Genomic DNA, 12,230 nt, shown 5'->3' with positions numbered 1-12,230 from the left:
ACAGCATCTGTCCGTGTCTGCTTTAGTTTGGCTGGAAAACGGGACAAACTGACCAAAATCTCAAAATCGCTCTTGCTATCGCTCCAAGCTGATTCCAGAACCGCATTTAAACCAGCTTTCTCTTGCTAAATTCTCCAGATGGCCATTTTTGTTTGTAACTTTTTGTCTCAAAACAGCCGCTGATGGTGTTATTTTCAGGTAAAACCAAAGATAAAAACTATGCTATTGCGGCAAGTTATGGAAGATAAATGATATTGCAACAAGCTGAAATGATATTCTTATTTTAAGTCAGTTTTCCCATCAGTAAATCAACGCATATCACTCTTTCACCTAAACCGAAACTGGTCAAATGATAATGCAGATGCTAAAGGAAATATTTGATACTTTTATTTTGAGAAAATGTGACATTGGATTATACGTGCTATTCTTATTTTACAGGTCCTTTTACTATCGAACTAGCCGGAAGACTGTTTGCAATCTGGTGGACAAATATGAGCAACGAGCAGAAGACAGATCCATACAACGTGTGCCCACTAATAAGCGTTGTACATTGGAAGACAGGTAATAACCTATATTCAATAATAATAATATCATTATAATTATCAATAATGATAATAATAGGGGAAATTCTAGTCTGTAAACTCACTGAAAAAACCTTTACACCGGCAAAACAAACAAACTTCATAGGAAACGCCGTCGGGTTACAAAATAATTGAATAAATTTAGAAGAGATCCGTAGAAAAAAAAGACAAACAAAACCAACATTCGATTTGAGTCAGTTCATAACGAACTATGAGTAAAACAAAACTATCAACGCCCTTGGCAACGCTGTAAGCAGTACATGTATGTATTCATTTGTTTTGGGATTAAACACGTGGCGACATGTTATAGCAGACACACGACATGTCACATCTGCATTTATAATAAGCCATCTTTGATCTTATAAGACTTAACCAGTTTTTGTCTTTTTGCTTGTTACAGGGACCACGACTTTGATTGCTCAAAGAGAACTAGGGTCTTGTGCATGAAAAAAGGTAGCTGAAGTGAGCCTAGACAGGAATGCTGTTAAAGGGGACCCCTTTGTGTTCGATGGGACAGCAGTGCAAGGCAGAATGAAAGCAAACTATGATCCCTCCGAGCGTTAGAATTGGACTTGACAACTGATGATACACAGCATATTTGCGTGTTACTTGACTGCCTTTCGACTAAAAATTCAAGGCTGCTGACATAGGACGTTTCTTTCAAAATTCTATTTTAGACATTGTCATGAGTCAATAGACCAAGTTTGAAGAAATTTTGTATGTTGGAAAGTTTAGTTATTACACAGTTAACTCTCGTAAGCCTTTAAGGCTATGTATCATGATGTAGATTGGACTTTTCCTGAGTCAGGTCGTTTAAACATTTGTAATATTTTACAACTAACACATTCCAGAACTTTCAGCTTCATTTTTATTATTTTTAAAGACATGTAACTTCATGTATAATCATACGTAAACAAGATAAAACTCACACTTATCAAATGATTGTAAAATAATGTATAATTTCCCGAAAATTCGTTCCTATGAATATTTGGTTTACATATACCTTGTCTCTACATTGAAAGTAAGAAATCCTGTTTTTCTGAAACAATAGTTCATAATGTGCTAAAAGAACTTTTACATTTGTAAACTTTAAAGATGTGTTTATAGTATCTAAAATATGTATATTATTTCTGTAATGATGGATTTCGGATAAAATTAGACTCTTACACCAGTTTTGCCAATGACTGTGAATGTAACATACGATATTAAAATTTTATATTTCGAAACTTCAAAATAATTTCTTCCAGTAACTGCTCCACATGTCGAAGCATAGTTGTATCAGTTGCAAACTGTTTCCTCTGTATTACAATTCCTACAATTTTAAAGGTGTGTATATATCCACTATATTTTTAGCTACTGAAAAAGTGGAATGAATTTTCTGAACATTCATTTTATATTTACTTTGCAAAATAATGCCAGAATTGTTTAGCCATTTATCGCTTTAGCTTGTTTTTCTTAAAGACCCAATGTTTATCTGTACATAAAGTGAACAAGACTTAATATATCAACAGTACGTTTTCTTTTCTGAAAATCGAAAGACTTCGTCAATACTTCTCAATTCCGTAATTCAGATTTTGCATTAAAAGAAGTATGACGTCAAGTCAAGAAGATTGAGTAAAGTAAATTTCAACCAATGAATTCCATCATATATTGCTTACACTTATGGACATTTCCGTTACAAAAATATTATACACCTGGAAATAAACGAAATAAACTGCACTCATGGCCTAAAATGATATGCTTATATATATATATATATATATATATATATATATATATATATATATATATATATATATATATATATATATATATATATAAATGGCGGCAAATAGAAGCATTTTTCTGTTGTTGTTTTTTGGTTTTTTTTTTTCACCTCACGTAAAAGATCTAAATCAGTTTTTAGAAGTTTTGATACCTATATGCATTTCGGCCATTTTGGGAGGTAGTGCAAGGGCATGGGCGATTTTTCAAGCGTGTGTGTGTTCAAGCGTGCATGTGAGTGGGCGATGTATTAGACGGATTGTTGACGCCTGACTGTATTTAATGACTACTGCAACAAAACTTATACTTTGAACTATAAAATACTGGCATTAATCAAATCGTTGTAAATCACAGATTAAATTACAAACATAAGAACTATATATGTTTTATGAATCTTCTTTGACGACTAACCTTTAGTCTTGTAACATGATGATAATATCCCCGCGAATATACCGCTCTACATTAACACATAAACAGGTTTATTTTGCTTCAAAGCCTTTGATTTATCCTGAAAATCACGCTCAAACCTTTCAAGCCGTCGTCGCACATAAATGCTTCAGTTTGTTGCGATAGCATTTATCTTTTAGAACTACCTGCTAGAGCTTGTTGCGATATCAATTATCTTTCAGAACTTGCCGCAATAGCATACTTTTTTATCTTTGGGTTTACCTGAAAATAACACTTTTAACGTGAAAAATAATCTATCAGCGGCTGTTTTGAGACAAAAAGTAACAAACAAAAACGGCCATCTGGAGAATTCAGCAAGAGAAAGCTGGTTTTAATGCGGTTCTGGAATCAGCTTGGAGCGATAGCAAGAGCGATTTTGAGATTTTGGTCAGTTTGTCCCGTTTTCCAGCCAAACTAAAGCAGACACGGGCAGATGCAGTATGATCGGAGGTACGCATTTATAAACGGACTTGCAACATACTAAAGACATTTTACAAAAATCCGTAACAAAATACTTACGACGAATTTTCTTCTTGAATCGACGCTTTGTTGACAAAAAATGCTTGGCGCGATACCTACAGCATGACGTCATAGACCACGTGATTGTGCACCGTGATATAGAATTTCATATACAATAGACTCTATTTTGACAGACGTCACTGTTCATAGTCAGGATTTTCATGCTTTTTCAGTGACAATCCTAGCTTTAAGGAAAATGGTCGTGCTGCAAGTACACGTCTGGTTAACTTAACTATTTGTTTCGATATTAAATGAAATAACCTATATTAATACTTACAAGATAAATAATTGACATTCCTTGCAAATCCTGAATACATTTAGATGTTAGGGATACTTTACTATGACTTTTAACAACATTACATCAGTTCCGGATTATGATAATTGTTATTGAATTGAAAAATTTACATGAAAGTTGTCATTTTGATAAACGTTAATAAAAACAGAGTAAAAGCTACAGAGTTTTTTTTAATATATTATGAAGCAAAATAGAATCAAAACAGTTCATAACGAGAATTTATAGTCGTTTAAAAATCTCATCAGAGTTAATGTTACTTGTAATTTGACTTTCCGACTCAATTAATAAATCTTATCTTAGTATATCAAATGTTGGTGTTTGCCTGATGTGAAGTTTCTATGTATGTGTTCCCGATAAATGAAACTGTTTGATTTCTTTTAAGCAAAATTGAATCAAAGCATATCAACGGATTACTTAAGTCGTGACATCAGTACATTTATTTCTAGTCTCGGCTAAATAAAAAGTTGATTTTGCAGAAATGTGTAGAATTATACAACCCTTTCTCCAAGAATTGTGAAAGTTGGTGTATTTGTGGGTGGTCCCAATACTCCCGCTTTCATAGCCTTGGGCATTGTTGAATTACCCCTTGGATATGGTGCCTTCTTTTTAATTTTGTCTTTTGACTGTTCTTGTGATACATAGGCTCCATAACCTCAGATCCCCTTCCTAAATTCCAGTTTGTTTAGTTCTGCCCATTGTTTTCTCGTTTGGGGCAAACCCTTTATTTTATCTGGGGACCAAACGCCGCTCTTCATGGAATTACACGCCTCAACACGTGTATCATAGAAGGTTCCATGTTCATCATCGTTTGAATACATCTGCGGATGTCTCTAAATTGCTTTTTGTACTTTTAGCATGTTTAAATGTTGAGTTCTGCTCAACCCGGGGCTAGAGGGCGTGGACGGTAACATGCATTTCCACTACCATCCATGAACAGGCTCAATCAAACCGAGCCTGCAACATTTTCGTTTTTGTTGTGTTGAGCGACCTGTGGAGTTTCCTCTATTTCTAATTTAATATGTGATATCGTGTTAAATTTTGGGGAAAAATAAGATGTTTCTATTCTACTCAATACTTTGAACACAGCTACAAAGAAATACTTTTTAAAGCATGTCTTCTAGCTTATAGACTGAGTTAAGAATAAGATTCTTATTTGTCAAAACCTTATTCTATATATCTCAAAATTGTGTTTTTGATTTGTGGCGGTCGACAAAATGGCTCCTCTTAATAAGTAGCGTTATTTTTAATACATAACGATTTGTCAAGAAAACATTCACTCAGACATTATATGTACAACAGAGTTGTGAACATATAAAATAGTATTGATTAGGTCAAAAATGTGTATTATTTGTTGTTGCCTGCTGCCAACTGTATATTTGTTCTTTAGTTTTCGTAACGCTATAACATACTTTAATCCAAAGACCGACACGCAGAGGTACATCCAAGATGGTATACATGTGTAGCTTTTGAATTCTTAATCTTTCTAGAACAGTGCGCACTTATATGCCAATCCTGCTAGAGCAAATCATAATTCTCGTTTAATTTATCTATTAAGCCTCACAATTTAGCAATTGTACCAAAAAAAGCATATAAGGTAGTTCAAAACATCATATGACTTCACATATATAACGGTTCTTTGATGTTTTCCTATAGTTTTGACAAGAAGTAGAATAATCTACTATTGGTAAACACCCAATGATCGCTTGTAGAGAAGTGCGACTCCATAGACGATAATATTATAAAAAATGACTTGCCGTCTTAGCGGACTTGCCGTCTAAGCGTATTTTGGATTTTTAAAAAGTGTTTAAATAATTCTGCTATATTTTTGTTAATTAAGGCCTCACAAAGAGCCGGTATTAAATTCCTGTGAATCGGTAATACGTGCGACACCTCTAAGGTGTACAATCATCTGTTTTTCTGTCAAAAAGGGCCCTTGCTTGCCGTCTTACCATGCTCATTTTTTCTAAACAAAACAGTTTTCCCGTTTTCAGGCCAAAACTGTTTATCTGTTGATAAAACCGTTTACTTGTGAGTGAAGTACTCACTTTTTTCCTTAGCCTGCGCTTTATTTGGTCATATTTGATCAAGAAATAAACATTCTCATTCATCAGATGTTCGACATGGTACCCGAGACGAACCGGGGTACCAAGATAGACATCTGGTTTGCGAGAATGGAAATAAAGAACTTACGCCACTTTGAAGAATCGAATCGACGGAATTTGGCTTGCCGTCTTAGCCATAAAATGACGTCAAAGTCACGTGGTATGGGCACACTGGATGTGGCTCACACAATGAAATACTGAAGGTTTACAACATTATTTAATGCATGCCGAATATTTACAAACAAAAAGAAAACAATCAAGTAAATTAATCCATAGTTCAAAAAAAGAAAGAAAAAAAGAAAGAAAGAAAAAAGATACAAAAGCGCCCAAGTTCCTCTCGAAGGCAAGTTTCCAGCATAATTATCGTGGAAGAAGCACAAATGTAAAGTCATTGGTCGTAACACTTAACAACTGGACATAACAAGTGTTCGGCAATGTCCGTAAATGAATTGACCAAAGAGAAATATTGTAACAAAAAAGAGTATAATTGGACGTTGCACGTGCACGATCCAATGAAATTGATTTACAAGTTTAAAGATAAAAATAGGTTAAACACGCATCAATGATCTAATCGATACAGACAAATGTGCTTGCTTAAAGTTGCGAGCAAGAAAGGTAGGTTTGTCTGTCTATTACAAAAGAACAAATATATTTATTGAAAGAATTTTGCCAATCTCAAAATTTAGCAAATAACAACTAACATAGATTACTCGATCATATTAGTTGTTTATTAACTAAGAATATCGTCAAACCAATGAGTGTGGATGCATATTTTAACCAAGCAATATATCAAATATGCAAAATGACAAAAAAAGAAGGTATTTCTTTTTATCCAAAAGTACATACCAGTTCTGCTTATTCTGTGTGTTGGGTGATTCTAAGCCCATCGTAGTACACGAAATACATGGTAATTTCAAATTTTCAGGCACTGTGGAGAATGTAGTAATTAAGATAAGTGAAATGACAAACTGAATGAAATTCATTAACTTACTTCTGCATCGTTGTTTTTTCTCCTCCAGGTTTACTTTTGGTGTATATGTTGGTTTATTTCAAGATTTATTTAATATTGTCATGGTTCATCATAAGAACATGTGACATAAAATACAAAAATAATATAAAATGTGAACATGTAACAACCGGAACACACACAATTATACAAAGTAACAGGAGAATGGGTAACAATTACATTGTAATCATTATATTTTCTCCCATATTCAAGGACTACGGACCAAGGCAATTAGCAAAGGTCCAAAATCCCTGGAAGAAGAACATGTGACATAAAATACAAAAATAATATAAAATGTGAACATGTAACAACCGGAACACACACAATTATACAAAGTAACAGGAGAATGGGTAACAATTACATTGTAATCATTATATTTTCTCCCATATTCAAGGACTACGGACCAAGGCAATTAGCAAAGGTCCAAAATCCCTGGAAGAAGAACATGTGGCATAAAATACAAAAATAATATAAAATGTGAACATGTAACAACCGGAACACACACAATTATACAAAGTAACAGGAGAATGGGTAACAATTACATTGTAATCATTATATTTTCTCCCATATTCAAGGACTACGGACCAAGGCAATTAGCAAAGGTCCAAAATCCCTGGAAGAATAACTAGCCTCTAAACAGCCACAACTTGAACAATGAAAAAACAAACAAAAAAAAAACAAAAACAAAAAAACACACACACACAACAAATTTATGCATCATTAACAAATTTCTAAAGAAGAAAACTAATGATAGAACATTATCAAACCTATTTGCAGGTTGTAATTATTTCTTTACAAAACAATGCAAGATTTCAGTGTGGGGGAACACGTGACTTAAAACGGCAGCTTACACGGAAAAATGGCCGATAATTTCTCCGATTCGCCAGGAAAATCCAGGTATTTCTGTTGATCAACCTTTGTTTAGATGTTCTAATATATCCTATCATATGCCCCCTACCTTCCGATTTCCTCCGGTACCCATACTTGTTTCCATTCACCTATATTTTTCGAGAACACTTGGGAAATTTGAATACATTTGCAAGTTTTGGAATGACGCTATCCACGGACGGATACAGTTTTGTCCAGAAAATACAAATTACTGAAGTAAATGACTGTACAGTTACATGAAAAGTTAATCAAATACCCTGTTCAGCCTAAACATGTAAAGAACTGGCAAAAAGCAAAGCTGCCAAAAAGAGAATGTCGAAATCTACGAAATGGCGCTGAACACGTACATAGTCTTCGAAGGCGCTGTGCACGTACAGGAGCAACTATTCTGTTTTATATTATAGAAATACTAAAGTTGCCACGAGGCTTCTGTATTTACAACACACTATATGATTGTTTTTCGTAATAAATTAACATTGTGACGTCACAGCTTTAATACTTCACCGTTGTTTCCCGCACCGATGTCAAATAATATTCTTTCGGAATTCACAAAGATTCAAAAGTCTTTGGGTAGATTATAGCACAAAATATGATTGTATTGTTTAAACACAACAGAGAATATTGGCAGAAAACCCTGATTTACTCACTCAGTCATAGCTGTGTAAAAGAATTTACTGGAAAACATTTGAATACACAACACTATTTATCATATACAGAGGATATTACATGAGTGTCTTTTCATATTGAATTTATTAAACGAGTTGAATAAAGTAATAAAATGCGAGGCTATTGTTTATATTTAACGAGTTTAATAAATTCAATATGGAAAGTCACAAATGTAATATTCTATTTATCACATGTTAGCCTTTCTTGTCGAAACATTAAACATTCGACTTTCTTTTACTATATAAACAAATCAATTTGATCAACGTCTCCTATACTATAAATGACGTCGACGTCAAAGCTTTATTACACTAGTGTATTATCATTTTTATTCAATGGCTTTATTACACTCCCGCGACGTCAAACATGTGATAAAAAGTGAATCTACTATGCATTCGAGTTATGAATAAGGAAACTGATTTGTCAGATTTATTTTCTTTTGCAGGGGCATTCCTTTCCCACCATACATGTGTTGTCACATAATCTAGGAGTTCGGTGACATGGTCCCCCGGAAAATTGTTTGGTATTCGGCACATCTGAGTACCTCTCCAGCAACATATGATTGGCAATTTATTTAATAAATTTATTTTGACTTTTTTTTTTCCAGAATTTGAAACTGTGGTCAGAAGCCGGTACTGACCTATTTCACTCACAGTTTCCCGAAGAACGACTTAGCGGCACTAAGAAATAACAATGCAAAATAGGCAGAACTGACCTTTTTATTTGCCTCTATTTAATTCAGCGACCATTTCCACAACTCTTTTATATTTGAAAAAAGCATCTTGGACTACACTTTTAAGAAACTAGAGTTTTACATTTGATTTCCCTCAGTTAAAAATACTACACCATGCACAAAATCGTACCAATAATTATCTTGACTTTTAGCTATTCAAATTTCACCATGGGTTCAGTTATTTATTAATCATTTCTAACGACCGCTACAATATGTTGTTCGCATTTAACAATAATTATTCGGTAACTTTTGTCTGATATAAAGGGAAAATGTCTAATTTATAGAATCGTAAAGAGCTGGCACTGGGTCAGAAAAAGTCCATATTCAGCATTTTCTTGAAGAGAAAGCATTTAAGACGTGGTCTACACCTTTGCAAACATCCTTTTAAATGTGTAAAGAGCTAGTAAAACATTCTATCACTTGTCATTGTTGAACGAAAGTAGTTTTTGAATGCTTTCATTTTACTGAATGAGCGTTCGCAAAATGCAGATGTTGGAGGCATAGTCAGAAGCACAAACAGAATAGTGTTTACACACGGAAGCAAGACCTTGCAGGGATGTATAAGAGTGGTCTGAAGTCTGTGGTTTCTGACTGGCAATGTTCAAGTGTAGTTTCTACTTTGTACCTCATTTTTAAATATTTGAAATGCGCCATGAAGATCTGGTGAATATGCGGCGTAAATAGGCACTGACACTTCTGACTTGTTTTCAGTAGATATTGGCAGCAAAACGGACTTCATTTTGTATGTGAGTTGCCATTTCTAGAGAAAATGGTCGAAAAATACATTGATTCCATAAACTCAAAGTAATCCAAGACAGATTCTGCATCATGGTTGTCTGTATGCATTTACGTTCCAACACGCCTTGATTTAGATGTTTTAGTGCCGAAGTCTCTGATTATACGCCTTGCCTTTTTGTATCGGGCAAGCCACACTGCAGAGTAATTCCGCTCAGTCGAGAAAACTTGTATCTTTATCTCTGTAACGGCATTTAGTAAGTCCATATCTTCCTTCTGAAAAAAAAGGCTCGTTAGCGCTACGATGATACTCAACACATGTTCAGATACAAGAGAAACGACTAAGTCAAATCTAAGAACTGCAGCAAGATACTAGCGTGCCTTCTCATTTCCATCTTCATGCAGTATTTTCTGAGCATGGAACATCACTGAAAACGTGCTCTTGATCATGCAAAAGGCCCGACTTGACCACAAAGACTCAGAAAGGATTCGCATTTTAATGCGTTGTTCCAATTCCTCCCTTGGAACTGTGTCCCTTGCCAGTTCCTCGGTAAACGCTACCGATCATTCAGCTGAGTAATCGAACAGAAAGTTTATATCTTGCACAGTTCCCATCAAGGTTTTGACACATGGGACTTTAGAATTGTAAGGTTAAATTCAAACAATGAGCTTTGCAATGTATATCAGTTGGGGTCAGTAGCTCTTTCTTTTATAAGCGTTTGCACACCACGGTATTTTTATGTTTAATGCCCCATCATAGCATTGCGCTCTTAACTTGAGAATACCTAGATCAGCTTCTTGCAAGAAATCCAAGATATTGCGCTTGTAACGTAGCACGTTGTACCTGAAGCTTGTCTTGAACACAACACATTACAACAGTTCTAACATTTATTTTCTACGAAGAGCAATGCACAGTAACTTATAAATGCTCAGTCTAATTTCATGAACATAATCAATGTTCAATAAGTCTTTTAAAACAGTTCTGTTTACTGATCTATTTAACAACATTTCTTAATTATAAATATATTTCAAACTAGCTCTTAACAAAGCTTATTAAGTTTCAGCTCATGAGAGCGGGAACAAGTCCCTTAGCCCGCCGCCTGGGCAGTCTCTCCCCTGATCACAGAGTGTATTGAGTTTATAAAGGATTATACAGGAAAACATAGCAGACACATTGTCTAATTTCCCGATCACTTAAGGATACCTACAAGTTCAACAAGCCTTAAGCTACTGAAGATTGTCAAATCTTGTCTGACTTGTCAATTTATGAAATGTACAGTTTTCATCTTCTATAATTTTTTAAAATCTTAAACTTCTGAAAGAAATACCCGAAATAAAATACAAAACACATGAGCATTACACTACACGATTAACTTTAACACCTTTGATAGATTTGCAGTCAATAAACCATATAGGAACTCTTTACAGAGGCACATTTATCACCAGTCGGCCTAATCCTAATGCATAGCGAGAGGTGTTTCTTGGTTGATTTGTCAGTTGCATCGTCAACAATGATGGCAAATAAAGGAGCATTTATACAGTCCGCTTACAGTTTTTCTCATATTTGATTAAAGCAAACTCTCATTATCTCATTTTGAATGTCAGGAGATGCGTATTTTGAATTAGATCTCTATATGTGCATTGTCAGATTTTTGTTGTTGTTGTTGTTGTTGTTTTTTTAAATTATACTGTGCATTGCCCAACCTTTATTATTTCTCCTATTACGTGTCTATTTCTTTTTGCTAAATTCTTTGTTGATTCAGATATTTTCTTGCTTATCAAATTATTTTTTTCCTGTTTTGATAGTCGCATAATACCTTCCCTCTAGGACCGACGAAACGTGGTGATAGGATTCTGTATAACATCTTTTGAGCCAGATGAAAAAAAAATCTTCGAATCTGAGTAATACTGGTAGCTGTAATATGAAGGTTTTCCTCCTACCGCCAACAAACATACTGAAAATATGTAAAAAACAACAACAACAACAACATGACTTTCATATGAATTTACAGAAACTAGGGGAAAAAATTATGTAACATCCATCAGCCTTTTCACCCTCGTACTCTAATTGCATTTTTGGTATTTTCGTGTTTTTTTTTCTCATATTTGAAGAAAAGCGTAGTCATATGTTTAAAGTGCCTATATGTGTCTCCGAGACGTTATATAACACTATGTAAGTATGTGTTGCCATTGATATTACCCTAAGTACTGCGTTTATGTAATTAAATGGGAAAAACTGCAGTCCACCTATAAAGTTGTAAAAAGGTTTTCTTTGTATTTTCATTTGCATGTTCTTTCATGCACGTTCAGAATTAAATTATGCGGACAAATATAGAGCATGTCTGCTTAAGTGTATGAACTTTCTTAGATCTTGTTTTTCAGAAAATGCGATTCAACCTTTGACATTATAAATATGTAAAACACTTTTAAATACAGAAGCCTCGTGGAAATATAAATATTTCTATAATATAAGATTGAATCATTGACCCTGTACGTG

This window comes from Mercenaria mercenaria, chromosome 15, assembly GCF_021730395.1.
Source record: "Mercenaria mercenaria strain notata chromosome 15, MADL_Memer_1, whole genome shotgun sequence".
NCBI classification, from domain to species: domain Eukaryota; kingdom Metazoa; phylum Mollusca; class Bivalvia; order Venerida; family Veneridae; genus Mercenaria; species Mercenaria mercenaria.
The sequence above is the reverse complement of the archived record's forward strand: the minus strand, read 5'-3'. Positions refer to the sequence as shown.